The sequence below is a fragment of the Balaenoptera borealis genome (assembly GCF_965194805.1).
Source record: "Balaenoptera borealis genome assembly, chromosome: 3".
NCBI lineage: Eukaryota > Metazoa > Chordata > Mammalia > Artiodactyla > Balaenopteridae > Balaenoptera > Balaenoptera borealis.
This window is the reverse complement of record NC_138866.1, coordinates 95,406,728-95,425,185: the sequence shown is the minus strand read 5'-3', so window position 1 is coordinate 95,425,185 and position 18,458 is coordinate 95,406,728.

Below are 18,458 nucleotides of genomic sequence, written 5' to 3'. Positions count from 1 at the left end.
TTTGTTTCACGGGTTTTTAAAAGTAATTGATTTGTATAATGGGGTTTAGCTGCTTTTCACTGCTGTGTTTATGCCGCTTTTCACCCACTTCACTCACTTACAGAGAGATATAAATACATAGGTTTTAAGCTTCTTACTAGTCAGATATATTCTTGGGCGGTGAATAGGGCGTGTTGAGTCCAGTTCACTGAGCAAGGAGTAGGTCTTGTCTATTACATATTGGGTTTATGGAACGCTATCTGAGCTAATTTGAAACCCTTGTTTTATACATCACCCCACCTCACCTTTCCCGTTAAGCAGCCATAGTGTGTTTTCTAAACGTGTGACTCTGACCTGTTATGTAATTCAGTTCAAGGGTAGCGGTTTTTACATTCCCTCTATAAGTGATATCTTATGATAAGTGTCTTTTTCTGTGTGACTTATTTCACTTAGAATCGTCGTACCCAAATCCACTCATCATGCTGCTACTAGCCTTATGACGTTGATTTCATGGCTGAGTGATATTCCATTGTACATAAGGACCACAACTTCTTTATCCATTCTTCTCTTTCCTGGGATATTTAAGGTGTCACGAAGTGGAGGTTTTTGTCAACAGAGCAGCCCTAAACTTTGGGGTGCCTGTGTCTTGCTGATTTTTAGTTTTCCCAATTTATACGCCCATGAGTGGAAGTGCCCTATGCTCTCTAAGCTGAGTTTTTTAGATGTTTCAGGACACACCGTACACTTCTCCAGAGTGGCTGTTGGCAATTTACATCCCGCCCATCAGCGTAGCAAGGCTCCCATTTCTCCATGGCCTATCCTGCATTTCTGGTTTTGACACTTTTTTCAGCATGGCCCTTTTGACCGATGGGAAGCGAGACTTCTTTGTAGCGCTGATTTGCCTTTCCAGGTTGCTTGGTTGGCCAAAAAGGGCGTATGCGTTTTTTCCTGAATATATTCAGGAAAAAACGCATACGCCCTTTTTGGCCAAGGGCATCATTGTCGAGGTTTTGACGCTTTTCCTGTGCTTTAAAGGCGATTCGAATCTACCTCCTGAAATCTGTTTCCTGCAATTCTGCCTTGATTTCAAATCCTCTTCGTTGCCTTCCCTCAATATATTTGTGGACGAGAGTTATCATTTCTAAGTCTGCAGGTTTGTGAATTGCCGTGCCCCTGAGCTCCATTTTTCAACTCGCTTTCTTGGGAGCTGGCCGCAAAAGCGTAGGATTGCTTCAGGCCCTATTTGGGCTCCGGGCCGCAGGCTGAGCCTGTGGTTAATTCTTCTTCCTGATGAGAAAATAGAGTGACCTGTGCCTGTCCCAATACCTAGAGCTAGTCTCTCATTGGTTCCCCCTCTTCCCGTTCATCCTCAGGACAAATTGCAACCTGTACAGAACAGGAGGTTAAAGGTGCTGATTCTCCAAGCAGGGAGATTGCTAGTATAGCGGCTGGAATGGCGAACCGGAGCACAAGGGGATGAGAAATGAGGTGCGTTTTAGAAACCTTTCCCGATCACATGGTGTACCATCTTCTGGGTTTCTCATGCATGTTTTCGATGTAGGAAGATGCCCTTGAACCTGGAGATTTGGGACCCATGGGATGGGTACCACGCAGTATGACTTTCAAGGGTCTGCGTTTGCTCACCCAACCTCACCAAACGTCTCAGCCCCAAGAGTGTCCACCCTTATGTCTCATCCATCTGTGGGTCTACATATGGTCAATCCAGGTTGCATCACAGCCCCTGAACGAATTTTGTCAGAATTTCTCTCTCTTTCACTTTCTTTGTTTCACGGGTTTTTAAAAGTAATTGATTTGTATAATGGGGTTTAGCTGCTTTTCACTGCTGTGTTTATGTCGCTTTTCACCCACTTCACTCACTTACAGAGAGATATAAATACATAGGTTTTAAGATTCTTACTAGTCAGATATATTCTTGGGCGGTGAATAGGGCGTGTTGAGTCCAGTTCACTGAGCAAGGAGTAGGTCTTGTCTATTACATATTCGGTTTATGGAACGCTATCTGAGCTAATTTGAAACCCTTCTTTTATGCATCACCCCACCTCACCTTTCCCGTTAAGCAGCCATAGTGTGTTTTCTAAACGTGTGACTCTGACCTGTTATGTAATTCAGTTCAAGGGTAGCGGTTTTTACATTCCCTCTATAAGTGATATCTTATGATAAGTGTCTTTTTCTGTGTGACATATTTCACTTAGAATCGTCGTACCCAAATCCACTCATCATGCTGCTACTAGCCTTATGACGTTGATTTCATGGCTGAGTGATATTCCATTGTACATAAGGACCACAACTTCTTTATCCATTCTTGTCTTTCCTTGGATATTTAAGGTGTAACAAAGTGGAGGTTCTTGTCAACAGAGCAGCCCTAAACTTTGGGGTGCCTGTGTCTTGCTGATTTTTAGTTTTCCCAATTTATACGCCCATGAGTGGAAGTGCCCTATGCTCTCTAAGCTGAGTTTTTTAGATGTTTCAGGACACACCGTGCACTTCTCCAGAGTGGCTGTTGGCAATTTACATCCCGCCCATCAGCGTAGCAAGGCTCCCATTTCTCCATGGCCTATCCTGCATTTCTGGTTTTGACACTTTATTCAGCATGGCCCTTTTGACCGATGGGAAGCGAGACTTCTTTGTAGCGCTGATTTGCCTTTCCAGGTTGCTTGGTTGGCCAAAAAGGGCGTATGCGTTTTTTCCTGAATATATTCAGGAAAAAACGTATACGCCCTTTTTGGCCAAGGGCATCATTGTCGAGGTTTTGCCGCTTTTCCTGTGCTCTAAAGGCGATTCGAATCTACCTCCTGAAATCTGTTTCCTGCAATTCTGCCTTGCTTTCAAATCCTCTTCGTTGCCTTCCCTCAATATATTTGTGGACGAGAGTTATCATTTCTAAGTCTGCAGGTTTGTGAATTGCCGTGCCCCTGAGCTCCATTTTTCAACTCGCTTTCTTGGGAGCTGGCCGCAAAAGCGCAGGACTGCTTCAGGCCCTATTCGGGCTCCGGGCGGCAGGCTGAGCCTGTGGTTAATTCTTCTTCCTGATGAGAAAATAGAGTGACCTGTGCCTGTCCCAATACCTAGAGCTAGTCTCTCATTGGTTACCCCTCTTCCCGTTCATCCTCAGGACAAATTGCTACATGTACGGAACAGGAGGTTAAAGGTGCTGATTCTCCAGCATGCTGATCGCTACTATAGCAGCTGGAATGGCGAACCGGAGCACAAGGAGATGAGAAATGAGGTGCGTTTTAGAAACCTTTCCCGATCACACGGTGTACCATCTTCTGGGTTTCTCATGCATGTTTTCGATGTAGGAAGATGCCCTTGAACCTGGAGATTTGGGACCCATGGGATGGGTACCACGCAGTATGACTTTCAAGGGTCTGCGTTTGCTCACCCAACCTCACCAAACCTCTCAGCCCCAAGAGTGTCCACCCTTATGTCTCATCCATCTGTGGGTCTACATATGGTCAATCCAGGTTGCATCACAGCCCCTGAACGAATTTTGTCAGAATTTCTCTCTCTTTCACTGTCTTTGTTTCACGGGTTTTTAAAAGTAATTGATTTGTATAATGGGGTTTAGCTGCTTTTCACTGCTGTGTTTATGCCGCTTTTCACCCACTTCACTCACTTACAGAGAGATATAAATACATAGGTTTTAAGCTTCTTACTAGTCAGATATATTCTTGGGCGGTGAATAGGGCGTGTTGAGTCCAGTTCACTGAGCAAGGAGTAGGTCTTGTCTATTACATATTGGGTTTATGGAACGCTATCTGAGCTAATTTGAAACCCTTGTTTTATACATCACCCCACCTCACCTTTCCCGTTAAGCAGCCATAGTGTGTTTTCTAAACGTGTGACTCTGACCTGTTATGTAATTCAGTTCAAGGGTAGCGGTTTTTACATTCCCTCTATAAGTGATATCTTATGATAAGTGTCTTTTTCTGTGTGACTTATTTCACTTAGAATCGTCGTACCCAAATCCACTCATCATGCTGCTACTAGCCTTATGACGTTGATTTCATGGCTGAGTGATATTCCATTGTACATAAGGACCACAACTTCTTTATCCATTCTTCTCTTTCCTGGGATATTTAAGGTGTCACGAAGTGGAGGTTTTTGTCAACAGAGCAGCCCTAAACTTTGGGGTGCCTGTGTCTTGCTGATTTTTAGTTTTCCCAATTTATACGCCCATGAGTGGAAGTGCCCTATGCTCTCTAAGCTGAGTTTTTTAGATGTTTCAGGACACACCGTACACTTCTCCAGAGTGGCTGTTGGCAATTTACATCCCGCCCATCAGCGTAGCAAGGCTCCCATTTCTCCATGGCCTATCCTGCATTTCTGGTTTTGACACTTTTTTCAGCATGGCCCTTTTGACCGATGGGAAGCGAGACTTCTTTGTAGCGCTGATTTGCCTTTCCAGGTTGCTTGGTTGGCCAAAAAGGGCGTATGCGTTTTTTCCTGAATATATTCAGGAAAAAACGCATACGCCCTTTTTGGCCAAGGGCATCATTGTCGAGGTTTTGACGCTTTTCCTGTGCTTTAAAGGCGATTCGAATCTACCTCCTGAAATCTGTTTCCTGCAATTCTGCCTTGATTTCAAATCCTCTTCGTTGCCTTCCCTCAATATATTTGTGGACGAGAGTTATCATTTCTAAGTCTGCAGGTTTGTGAATTGCCGTGCCCCTGAGCTCCATTTTTCAACTCGCTTTCTTGGGAGCTGGCCGCAAAAGCGTAGGATTGCTTCAGGCCCTATTTGGGCTCCGGGCCGCAGGCTGAGCCTGTGGTTAATTCTTCTTCCTGATGAGAAAATAGAGTGACCTGTGCCTGTCCCAATACCTAGAGCTAGTCTCTCATTGGTTCCCCCTCTTCCCGTTCATCCTCAGGACAAATTGCAACCTGTACAGAACAGGAGGTTAAAGGTGCTGATTCTCCAAGCAGGGAGATTGCTAGTATAGCGGCTGGAATGGCGAACCGGAGCACAAGGGGATGAGAAATGAGGTGCGTTTTAGAAACCTTTCCCGATCACATGGTGTACCATCTTCTGGGTTTCTCATGCATGTTTTCGATGTAGGAAGATGCCCTTGAACCTGGAGATTTGGGACCCATGGGATGGGTACCACGCAGTATGACTTTCAAGGGTCTGCGTTTGCTCACCCAACCTCACCAAACGTCTCAGCCCCAAGAGTGTCCACCCTTATGTCTCATCCATCTGTGGGTCTACATATGGTCAATCCAGGTTGCATCACAGCCCCTGAACGAATTTTGTCAGAATTTCTCTCTCTTTCACTTTCTTTGTTTCACGGGTTTTTAAAAGTAATTGATTTGTATAATGGGGTTTAGCTGCTTTTCACTGCTGTGTTTATGTCGCTTTTCACCCACTTCACTCACTTACAGAGAGATATAAATACATAGGTTTTAAGATTCTTACTAGTCAGATATATTCTTGGGCGGTGAATAGGGCGTGTTGAGTCCAGTTCACTGAGCAAGGAGTAGGTCTTGTCTATTACATATTCGGTTTATGGAACGCTATCTGAGCTAATTTGAAACCCTTCTTTTATGCATCACCCCACCTCACCTTTCCCGTTAAGCAGCCATAGTGTGTTTTCTAAACGTGTGACTCTGACCTGTTATGTAATTCAGTTCAAGGGTAGCGGTTTTTACATTCCCTCTATAAGTGATATCTTATGATAAGTGTCTTTTTCTGTGTGACATATTTCACTTAGAATCGTCGTACCCAAATCCACTCATCATGCTGCTACTAGCCTTATGACGTTGATTTCATGGCTGAGTGATATTCCATTGTACATAAGGACCACAACTTCTTTATCCATTCTTGTCTTTCCTTGGATATTTAAGGTGTAACAAAGTGGAGGTTCTTGTCAACAGAGCAGCCCTAAACTTTGGGGTGCCTGTGTCTTGCTGATTTTTAGTTTTCCCAATTTATACGCCCATGAGTGGAAGTGCCCTATGCTCTCTAAGCTGAGTTTTTTAGATGTTTCAGGACACACCGTGCACTTCTCCAGAGTGGCTGTTGGCAATTTACATCCCGCCCATCAGCGTAGCAAGGCTCCCATTTCTCCATGGCCTATCCTGCATTTCTGGTTTTGACACTTTATTCAGCATGGCCCTTTTGACCGATGGGAAGCGAGACTTCTTTGTAGCGCTGATTTGCCTTTCCAGGTTGCTTGGTTGGCCAAAAAGGGCGTATGCGTTTTTTCCTGAATATATTCAGGAAAAAACGTATACGCCCTTTTTGGCCAAGGGCATCATTGTCGAGGTTTTGCCGCTTTTCCTGTGCTCTAAAGGCGATTCGAATCTACCTCCTGAAATCTGTTTCCTGCAATTCTGCCTTGCTTTCAAATCCTCTTCGTTGCCTTCCCTCAATATATTTGTGGACGAGAGTTATCATTTCTAAGTCTGCAGGTTTGTGAATTGCCGTGCCCCTGAGCTCCATTTTTCAACTCGCTTTCTTGGGAGCTGGCCGCAAAAGCGCAGGACTGCTTCAGGCCCTATTCGGGCTCCGGGCGGCAAGCTGAGCCTGTGGTTAATTCTTCTTCCTGATGAGAAAATAGAGTGACCTGTGCCTGTCCCAATACCTAGAACTAGTCTCTCATTGGTTCCCCCTCTTCCCGTTCATCCTCAGGACAAATTGCAACCTGTACGGAACAGGAGGTTAAAGGTGCTGATTCTCCAAGCAGGGAGAGTGCTAGTATAGCGGCTGGAATGGCGAACCGGAGCACAAGGAGATGAGAAATGAGGTGCGTTTTAGAAACCTTTCCCGATCACACGGTGTACCATCTTCTGGGTTTCTCATGCATGTTTTCGATGTAGGAAGATGCCCTTGAACCTGGAGATTTGGGACCCATGGGATGGGTACCACGCAGTATGACTTTCAAGGGTCTGCGTTTGCTCACCCAACCTCACCAAACGTCTCAGACCCAAGAGTGTCCACCCTTATGTCTCATCCATCTGTGGGTCTACATATGGTCAATCCAGGTTGCATCACAGCCCCTGAACGAATTTTGTCAGAATTTCTCTCTCTTTCACTGTCTTTGTTTCACGGGTTTTTAAAAGTAATTGATTTGTATAATGGGGTTTAGCTGCTTTTCACTGCTGTGTTTATGCCGCTTTTCACCCACTTCACTCACTTACAGAGCGATATAAATACATAGGTTTTAAGATTCTTACTAGTCAGATATATTCTTGGGCGGTGAATAGGGCGTGTTGAGTCCAGTTCACTGAGCAAGGAGTAGGTCTTGTCTATTACATATTGGGTTTATGGAACGCTATCTGAGCTACTTTGAAACCCTTGTTTTATGCATCACCCCACCTCACCTTTCCCGTTAAGCAGCCATAGTGTGTTTTCTAAACGTGTGACTCTGACCTGTTATGTAATTCAGTTCAAGGGTAGCGGTTTTTACATTCCCTCTATAAGTGATATCTTATGATAAGTGTCTTTTTCTGTGTGACATATTTCACTTAGAATCGTCGTACCCAAATCCACTCATCATGCTGCTACTAGCCTTATGACGTTGATTTCATGGCTGAGTGATATTCCATTGTACATAAGGACCACAACTTCTTTATCCATTCTTGTCTTTCCTGGGATATTTAAGGTGTAACGAAGTGGAGGTTCTTGTCAACAGAGCAGCCCTAAACTTTGGGGTGCCTGTGTCTTGCTGATTTTTAGTTTTCCCAATTTATACGCCCATGAGTGGAAGTGCCCTATGCTCTCTAAGCTGAGTTTTTTAGATGTTTCAGGACACACCGTACACTTCTCCAGAGTGGCTGTTGGCAATTTACATCCCGCCCATCAGCGTAGCAAGGCTCCCATTTCTCCATGGCCTATCCTGCATTTCTGGTTTTGACACTTTTTTCAGCATGGCCCTTTTGACCGATGGGAAGCGAGACTTCTTTGTAGCGCTGATTTGCCTTTCCAGGTTGCTTGGTTGGCCAAAAAGGGCGTATGCGTTTTTTCCTGAATATATTCAGGAAAAAACGTATACGCCGTTTTTGGCCAAGGGCATCATTGTCGAGGTTTTGCCGCTTTTCCTGTGCTCTAAAGGCGATTCGAATCTACCTCCTGAAATCTGTTTCCTGCAATTCTGCCTTGCTTTCAAATCCTCTTCTTTGCCTTCCCTCAATATATTTGTGGACGAGAGTTATCATTTCTAAGTCTGCAGGTTTGTGAATTGCCGTGCCCCTGAGCTCCATTTTTCAACTCGCTTTCTTGGGAGCTGGCCGCAAAAGCGCAGGACTGCTTCAGGCCCTATTCGGGCTCCGGGCGGCAGGCTGAGCCTGTGGTTAATTCTTCTTCCTGATGAGAAAATAGAGTGACCTGTGCCTGTCCCAATACCTAGAGCTAGTCTCTCATTGGTTCCCCCTCTTCCCGTTCATCCTCAGGACAAATTGCAACCTGTACGGAACAGGAGGTTAAAGGTGCTGATTCTCCAAGCAGGGAGATTGCTAGTATAGCGGCTGGAATGGCGAACCGGAGCACAAGGAGATGAGAAATGAGGTGCGTTTTAGAAACCTTTCCCGATCACACGGTGTACCATCTTCTGGGTTTCTCATGCATGTTTTCGATGTAGGAAGATGCCCTTGAACCTGGAGATTTGGGACCCATGGGATGGGTACCACGCAGTATGACTTTCAAGGGTCTGCGTTTGCTCACCCAACCTCACCAAACGTCTCAGCCCCAAGAGTGTCCACCCTTATGTCTCATCCATCTGTGGGTCTACATATGGTCAGTCCACGTTGCATCACAGCCCCTGAACGAATTTTGTCAGAATTTCTCTCTCTTTCACTGTCTTTGTTTCACGGGTTTTTAAAAGTAATTGATTTGTATAATGGGGTTTAGCTGCTTTTCACTGCTGTGTTTATGCCGCTTTTCACCCACTTCACTCACTTACAGAGAGATATAAATACATAGGTTTTAAGATTCTTACTAGTCAGATATATTCTTGGGCGGTGAATAGGGCGTGTTGAGTCCAGTTCACTGAGCAAGGAGTAGGTCTTGTCTATTACATATTCGGTTTATGGAACGCTATCTGAGCTACTTTGAAACCCTTGTTTTATGCATCACCCCACCTCACCTTTCCCGTTAAGCAGCCATAGTGTGTTTTCTAAACGTGTGACTCTGACCTGTTATGTAATTCAGTTCAAGGGTAGCGGTTTTTACATTCCCTCTATAAGTGATATCTTATGATAAGTGTCTTTTTCTGTGTGACTTATTTCACTTAGAATCGTCGTACCCAAATCCACTCATCATGCTGCTACTAGCCTTATGACGTTGATTTCATGGCTGAGTGATATTCCATTGTACATAAGGACCACAACTTCTTTATCCATTCTTGTCTTTCCTGGGATATTTAAGGTGTAACGAAGTGGAGGTTCTTGTCAACAGAGCAGCCCTAAACTTTGGGGTGCCTGTGTCTTGCTGATTTTTAGTTTTCCCAATTTATACGCCCATGAGTGGAAGTGCCCTATGCTCTCTAAGCTGAGTTTTTTAGATGTTTCAGGACACACCGTACACTTCTCCAGAGTGGCTGTTGGCAATTTACATCCCGCCCATCAGCGTAGCAAGGCTCCCATTTCTCCATGGCCTATCCTGCATTTCTGGTTTTGACACTTTTTTCAGCATGGCCCTTTTGACCGATGGGAAGCGAGACTTCTTTGTAGCGCTGATTTGCCTTTCCAGGTTGCTTGGTTGGCCAAAAAGGGCGTATGCGTTTTTTCCTGAATATATTCAGGAAAAAACGCATACGCCCTTTTTGGCCAAGGGCATCATTGTCGAGGTTTTGCCGCTTTTCCTGTGCTTTAAAGGCGATTCGAATCTACCTCCTGAAATCTGTTTCCTGCAATTCTGCCTTGCTTTCAAATCCTCTTCTTTGCCTTCCCTCAATATATTTGTGGACGAGAGTTATCATTTCTAAGTCTGCAGGTTTGTGAATTGCCGTGCCCCTGAGCTCCATTTTTCAACTCGCTTTCTTGGGAGCTGGCCGCAAAAGCGCAGGATTGCTTCAGGCCCTTTTCGGGCTCCGGGCGGCAGGCTGAGCCTGTGGTTAATTCTTCTTCCTGATGAGAAAATAGAGTGACCTGTGCCTGTCCCAATACCTAGAGCTAGTCTCTCATTGGTTCCCCCTCTTCCCGTTCATCCTCAGGACAAATTGCAACCTGTACGGAACAGGAGGTTAAAGGTGCTGATTCTCCAAGCAGGCTGATTGCTACTATAGCGGCTGGAATGGCGAACCGGAGCACAAGGAGATGAGAAATGAGGTGCGTTTTAGAAACCTTTCCCGATCACACAGTGTACCATCTTCTGGGTTTCTCATGCATGTTTTCAATGTAGGAAGATGCCCTTGAACCTGGAGATTTGGGACCCATGGGATGGGTACCACGCAGTATGACTTTCAAGGGTCTGCGTTTGCTCACCCAACCTCACCAAACGACTCAGCCCCAAGAGTGTCCACCCTTATGTCTCATCCGTCTGTGGGTCTACATATGGTCAATCCAGGTTGCATCACAGCCCCTGAACGAATTTTGTCAGAATTTCTCTCTCTTTCACTGTCTTTGTTTCACGGGTTTTTAAAAGTAATTGATTTGTATAATGGGGTTTAGCTGCTTTTCACTGCTGTGTTTATGCCGCTTTTCACCCACTTCACTCACTTACAGAGAGATATCAATACATAGGTTTTAAGCTTCTTACTAGTCAGATATATTCTTGGGCGGTGAATAGGGCGTGTTGAGTCCAGTTCACTGAGCAAGGAGTAGGTCTTGTCTATTACATATTGGGTTTATGGAACGCTATCTGAGCTAATTTGAAACCCTTGTTTTATACATCACCCCACCTCACCTTTCCCGTTAAGCAGCCCTAGTGTGTTTTCTAAACGTGTGACTCTGACCTGTTATGTAATTCAGTTCAAGGGTAGCGGTTTTTACATTCCCTCTATAAGTGATATCTTATGATAAGTGTCTTTTTCTGTGTGACTTATTTCACTTAGAATCGTCGTACCCAAATCCACTCATCATGCTGCTACTAGCCTTATGACGTTGATTTCATGGCTGAGTGATATTCCATTGTACATAAGGACCACAACTTCTTTATCCATTCTTCTCTTTCCTGGGATATTTAAGGTGTCACGAAGTGGAGGTTTTTGTCAACAGAGCAGCCCTAAACTTTGGGGTGCCTGTGTCTTGCTGATTTTTAGTTTTCCCAATTTATACGCCCATGAGTGGAAGTGCCCTATGCTCTCTAAGCTGAGTTTTTTAGATGTTTCAGGACACACCGTACACTTCTCCAGAGTGGCTGTTGGCAATTTACATCCCGCCCATCAGCGTAGCAAGGCTCCCATTTCTCCATGGCCTATCCTGCATTTCTGGTTTTGACACTTTTTTCAGCATGGCCCTTTTGACCGATGGGAAGCGAGACTTCTTTGTAGCGCTGATTTGCCTTTCCAGGTTGCTTGGTTGGCCAAAAAGGGCGTATGCGTTTTTTCCTGAATATATTTAGGAAAAAACGCATACGCCCTTTTTGGCCAAGGGCATCATTGTCGAGGTTTTGCCGCTTTTCCTGTGCTTTAAAGGCGATTCGAATCTACCTCCTGAAATCTGTTTCCTGCAATTCTGCCTTGCTTTCAAATCCTCTTCTTTGCCTTCCCTCAATATATTTGTGGACGAGAGTTATCATTTCTAAGTCTGCAGGTTTGTGAATTGCCGTGCCCCTGAGCTCCATTTTTCAACTCGCTTTCTTGGGAGCTGGCCGCAAAAGCGCAGGATTGCTTCAGGCCCTTTTCGGGCTCCGGGCGGCAGGCTGAGCCTGTGGTTAATTCTTCTTCCTGATGAGAAAATAGAGTGACCTGTGCCTGTCCCAATACCTAGAGCTAGTCTCTCATTGGTTCCCCCTCTTCCCGTTCATCCTCAGGACAAATTGCAACCTGTACGGAACAGGAGGTTAAAGGTGCTGATTCTCCAAGCAGGCTGATTGCTACTATAGCGGCTGGAATGGCGAACCGGAGCACAAGGAGATGAGAAATGAGGTGCGTTTTAGAAACCTTTCCCGATCACACAGTGTACCATCTTCTGGGTTTCTCATGCATGTTTTCGATGTAGGAAGATGCCCTTGAACCTGGAGATTTGGGACCCATGGGATGGGTACCACGCAGTATGACTTTCAAGGGTCTGCGTTTGCTCACCCAACCTCACCAAACGACTCAGCCCCAAGAGTGTCCACCCTTATGTCTCATCCGTCTGTGGGTCTACATATGGTCAATCCAGGTTGCATCACAGCCCCTGAACGAATTTTGTCAGAATTTCTCTCTCTTTCACTGTCTTTGTTTCACGGGTTTTTAAAAGTAATTGATTTGTATAATGGGGTTTAGCTGCTTTTCACTGCTGTGTTTATGCCGCTTTTCACCCACTTCACTCACTTACAGAGAGATATCAATACATAGGTTTTAAGCTTCTTACTAGTCAGATATATTCTTGGGCGGTGAATAGGGCGTGTTGAGTCCAGTTCACTGAGCAAGGAGTAGGTCTTGTCTATTACATATTGGGTTTATGGAACGCTATCTGAGCTAATTTGAAACCCTTGTTTTATACATCACCCCACCTCACCTTTCCCGTTAAGCAGCCCTAGTGTGTTTTCTAAACGTGTGACTCTGACCTGTTACGTAATTCAGTTCAAGGGTAGCGGTTTTTACATTCCCTCTATAAGTGATATCTTATGATAAGTGTCTTTTTCTGTGTGACTTATTTCACTTAGAATCGTCGTACCCAAATCCACTCATCATGCTGCTACTAGCCTTATGACGTTGATTTCATGGCTGAGTGATATTCCATTGTACATAAGGACCACAACTTCTTTATCCATTCTTCTCTTTCCTGGGATATTTAAGGTGTCACGAAGTGGAGGTTTTTGTCAACAGAGCAGCCCTAAACTTTGGGGTGCCTGTGTCTTGCTGATTTTTAGTTTTCCCAATTTATACGCCCATGAGTGGAAGTGCCCTATGCTCTCTAAGCTGAGTTTTTTAGATGTTTCAGGACACACCGTACACTTCTCCAGAGTGGCTGTTGGCAATTTACATCCCGCCCATCAGCGTAGCAAGGCTCCCATTTCTCCATGGCCTATCCTGCATTTCTGGTTTTGACACTTTTTTCAGCATGGCCCTTTTGACCGATGGGAAGCGAGACTTCTTTGTAGCGCTGATTTGCCTTTCCAGGTTGCTTGGTTGGCCAAAAAGGGCGTATGCGTTTTTTCCTGAATATATTCAGGAAAAAACGCATACGCCCTTTTTGGCCAAGGGCATCATTGTCGAGGTTTTGCCGCTTTTCCTGTGCTTTAAAGGCGATTCGAATCTACCTCCTGAAATCTGTTTCCTGCAATTCTGCCTTGCTTTCAAGTCCTCTTCGTTGCCTTCCCTCAATATATTTGTGGACGAGAGTTATCATTTCTAAGTCTGCAGGTTTGTGAATTGCCGTGCCCCTGAGCTCCATTTTTCAACTCGCTTTCTTGGGAGCTGGCCGCAAAAGCGCAGGATTGCTTCAGGCCCTATTCGGGCTCCGGGCGGCAGGCTGAGCCTGTGGTTAATTCTTCTTCCTGATGAGAAAATAGAGTGACCTGTGCCTGTCCCAATACCTAGAGCTAGTCTCTCATTGGTTCCCCCTCTTCCCGTTCATCCTCAGGACAAATTGCAACCTGTACGGAACAGGAGGTTAAAGGTGCTGATTCTCCAAGCAGGGAGATTACTAGTATAGCGGCTGGAATGGCGAACCGGAGCACAAGGAGATGAGAAATGAGGTGCGTTTTAGAAACCTTTCCCGATCACACGGTGTACCATCTTCTGGGTTTCTCATGCATGTTTTCGATGTAGGAAGATGCCCTTGAACCTGGAGATTTGGGACCCATGGGACGGGTACCACGCAGTATGACTTTCAAGGGTCTGCGTTTGCTCACCCAACCTCACCAAACCTCTCAGTCCCAAGAGTGTCCACCCTTATGTCTCATCCATCTGTGGGTCTACATATGGTCAATCCAGGTTGCATCACAGCCCGTGAACGAATTTTGTCAGAATTTCTCTCTCTTGCATTGTCTTTGTTTCACGGGTTTTTAAAAGTAATTGATTTGTATAATGGGGTTTAGCTGCTTTTAACTGCTGTGTTTATGCCGTTTTACACCCACCTGACTCACTTACTGAGAGATATCAATACATAGGTTTTAAGATTCTTACTAGTCAGATATATTCTTGGGCGGTGAATAGGGGGTGTTGAGTCCAGTTCACAGAGCAAGGACTACGTCTTGTATATTACATATTGGGTTTTTGAAACGGTACCTGAGCCAATTTGAAGCCCTTCTTTTATGCATCACCCCACCTCACCTTTCCCGTTAAGCAGCCATAGTGTGTTTTCTAAACGTGTGACTCTGACCTGTTATGTAATTCAGTTCAAGGGTAGCGGTTTTTACATTCCCTCTATAAGTGATATCTTATGATAAGTTTCTTTTTCTGTGTGACATATTTCACTTAGAATCGTCGTACCCAAATCCACTCATCGTGCTGCTACTAGCCTTATGACGTTGATTTCATGGCTGAGTGATATTCCATTGTACATAAGGACCACAACTTCTTTATCCATTCTTGTCTTTCCTGGGATATTTAAGGTGTAACGAAGTGGAGGTTCTTGTCAACAGAGCAGCCCTAAACTTTGGGGTGCCTGTGTCTTGCTCATTTTTAGTTTTCCCAATTTATACGCCCATGAGTGGAAGTGCCCTATGCTCTCTAAGCTGAGTTTTTTAGATGTTTCAGGACACACCGTACACTTCTCCAGAGTGGCTGTTGGCAATTTACATCCCGCCCATCAGCGTAGCAAGGCTCCCATTTCTCCATGGCCTATCCTGCATTTCTGGTTTTGACACTTTTTTCAGCATGGCCCTTTTGACCGATGGGAAGCGAGACTTCTTTGTAGCGCTGATTTGCCTTTCCAGGTTGCTTGGTTGGCCAAAAAGGGCGTATGCGTTTTTTCCTGAATATATTCAGGAAAAAACGCATACGCCCTTTTTGGCCAAGGGCATCATTGTCGAGGTTTTGCCGCTTTTCCTGTGCTTTAAAGGCGATTCGAATCTACCTCCTGAAATCTGTTTCCTGCAATTCTGCCTTGCTTTCAAATCCTCTTCTTTGCCTTCCCTCAATATATTTGTGGACGAGAGTTATCATTTCTAAGTCTGCAGGTTTGTGAATTGCCGTGCCCCTGAGCTCCATTTTTCAACTCGCTTTCTTGGGAGCTGGCCGCAAAAGCGCAGGATTGCTTCAGGCCCTATTCGGGCTCCGGGCGGCAGGCTGAGCCTGTGGTTAATTCTTCTTCCTGATGAGAAAATAGAGTGACCTGTGCCTGTCCCAATACCTAGAGCTAGTCTCTCATTGGTTCCCCCTCTTCCCGTTCATCCTCAGGACAAATTGCAACCTGTACGGAACAGGAGGTTAAAGGTGCTGATTCTCCAAGCAGGCTGATTGCTACTATAGCGGCTGGAATGGCGAACCGGAGCACAAGGAGATGAGAAATGAGGTGCGTTTTAGAAACCTTTCCCGATCACACGGTGTACCATCTTCTGGGTTTCTCATGCATGTTTTCGATGTAGGAAGATGCCCTTGAACCTGGAGATTTGGGACCCATGGGATGGGTACCACGCAGTATGACTTTCAAGGGTCTGCGTTTGCTCACCCAACCTCACCAAACGTCTCAGACCCAAGAGTGTCCACCCTTATGTCTCATCCATCTGTGGGTCTACATATGGTCAATCCAGGTTGCATCACAGCCCCTGAACGAATTTTGTCAGAATTTCTCTCTCTTTCACTGTCTTTGTTTCACGGGTTTTTAAAAGTAATTGATTTGTATAATGGGGTTTAGCTGCTTTTCACTGCTGTGTTTATGTCGCTTTTCACCCACTTCACTCACTTACAGAGCGATATAAATACATAGGTTTTAAGATTCTTACTAGTCAGATATATTCTTGGGCGGTGAATAGGGCGTGTTGAGTCCAGTTCACTGAGCAAGGAGTAGGTCTTGTCTATTACATATTGGGTTTATGGAACGCTATCTGAGCTACTTTGAAACCCTTGTTTTATGCATCACCCCACCTCACCTTTCCCGTTAAGCAGCCATAGTGTGTTTTCTAAACGTGTGACTCTGACCTGTTATGTAATTCAGTTCAAGGGTAGTGGTTTTTACATTCCCTCTATAAGTGATATCTTATGATAAGTGTCTTTTTCTGTGTGACTTATTTCACTTAGAATCGTCGTACCCAAATCCACTCATCATGCTGCTACTAGCCTTATGACGTTGATTTCATGGCTGAGTGATATTCCATTGTACATAAGGACCACAACTTCTTTATCCATTCTTCTCTTTCCTGGGATATTTAAGGTGTCACGAAGTGGAGGTTTTTGTCAACAGAGCAGCCCTAAACTTTGGGGTGCCTGTGTCTTGCTGATTTTTAGTTTTCCCAATTTATACGCCCATGAGTGGAAGTGCCCTATGCTCTCTAAGCTGAGTTTTTTAGATGTTTCAGGACACACCGTACACTTCTCCAGAGTGGCTGTTGGCAATTTACATCCCGCCCATCAGCGTAGCAAGGCTCCCATTTCTCCATGGCCTATCCTGCATTTCTGGTTTTGACACTTTTTTCAGCATGGCCCTTTTGACCGATGGGAAGCGAGACTTCTTTGTAGCGCTGATTTGCCTTTCCAGGTTGCTTGGTTGGCCAAAAAGGGCGTATGCGTGTTTTCCTGAATATATTCAGGAAAAAACGCATACGCCCTTTTTGGCCAAGGGCATCATTGTCGAGGTTTTGCCGCTTTTCCTGTGCTTTAAAGGCGATTCGAATCTACCTCCTGAAATCTGTTTCCTGCAATTCTGCCTTGCTTTCAAATCCTCTTCGTTGCCTTCCCTCAATATATTTGTGGACGAGAGTTATCATTTCTAAGTCTGCAGGTTTGTGAATTGCCGTGCCCCTGAGCTCCATTTTTCAACTCGCTTTCTTGGGAGCTGGCCGCAAAAGCGCAGGACTGCTTCAGGCCCTATTCCGGCTCCGGGCGGCAATCTGAGCTTGTGGTTAATTCTTCTTCCTGATGAGAAAATAGAGTGACCTGTGCCTGTCCCAATACCTAGAGCTAGTCTCTCATTGGTTCCCCCTCTTCCCGTTCATCCTCAGGACAAATTGCAACCTGTACGGAACAGGAGGTTAAAGGTGCTGATTCTCCAAGCAGGGAGATTGCTAGTATAGCGGCTGGAATGGCGGACCGGAGCACAAGGAGATGAGAAATGAGGTGCGTTTTAGAAACCTTTCCCGATCACACGGTGTACCATCTTCTGGGTTTCTCATGCATGTTTTCGATGTAGGAAGATGCCCTTGAACCTGGAGATTTGGGACCCATGGGATGGGTACCACGCAGTATGACTTTCAAGGGTCTGCGTTTGCTCACCCAACCTCACCAAACGTCTCAGCCCCAAGAGTGTCCACCCTTATGTCTCATCCATCTGTGGGTCTACATATGGTCAATCCAGGTTGCATCACAGCCCCTGAACGAATTTTGTCAGAATTTCTCTCTCTTTCACTGTCTTTGTTTCACGGGTTTTTAAAAGTAATTGATTTGTATAATGGGGTTTAGCTGCTTTTCACTGCTGTGTTTATGCCGCTTTTCACCCACTTCACTCACTTACAGAGAGATATAAATACATAGGTTTTAAGCTTCTTACTAGTCAGATATATTCTTGGGCGGTGAATAGGGCGTGTTGAGTCCAGTTCACTGAGCAAGGAGTAGGTCTTGTCTATTACATATTCGGTTTATGGAACGCTATCTGAGCTACTTTGAAACCCTTGTTTTATGCATCACCCCACCTCACCTTTCCCGTTAAGCAGCCATAGTGTGTTTTCTGAACGTGTGACTCTGACCTGTTATGTAATTCAGTTCAAGGGTAGCGGTTTTTACATTCCCTCTATAAGTGATATCTTATGATAAGTGTCTTTTTCTGTGTGACTTATTTCACTTAGAATCGTCGTACCCAAATCCACTCATCATGCTGCTACTAGCCTTATGGCGTTGATTTCATGGCTGAGTGATATTCCATTGTACATAAGGACCACAACTTCTTTATCCATTCTTGTCTTTCCTGGGATATTTAAGGTGTAACAAAGTGGAGGTTTTTGTCAACAGAGCAGCCCTAAACTTTGGGGTGCCTGTGTCTTGCTGATTTTTAGTTTTCCCAATTTATACGCCCATGAGTGGAAGTGCCCTATGCTCTCTAAGCTGAGTTTTTTAGATGTTTCAGGACACACCGTACACTTCTCCAGAGTGGCTGTTGGCAATTTACATCCCGCCCAACAGCGTAGCAAGGCTCCCATTTCTCCATGGCCTATCCTGCATTTCTGGTTTTGACACTTTTTTCAGCATGGCCCTTTTGACCGATGGGAAGCGAGA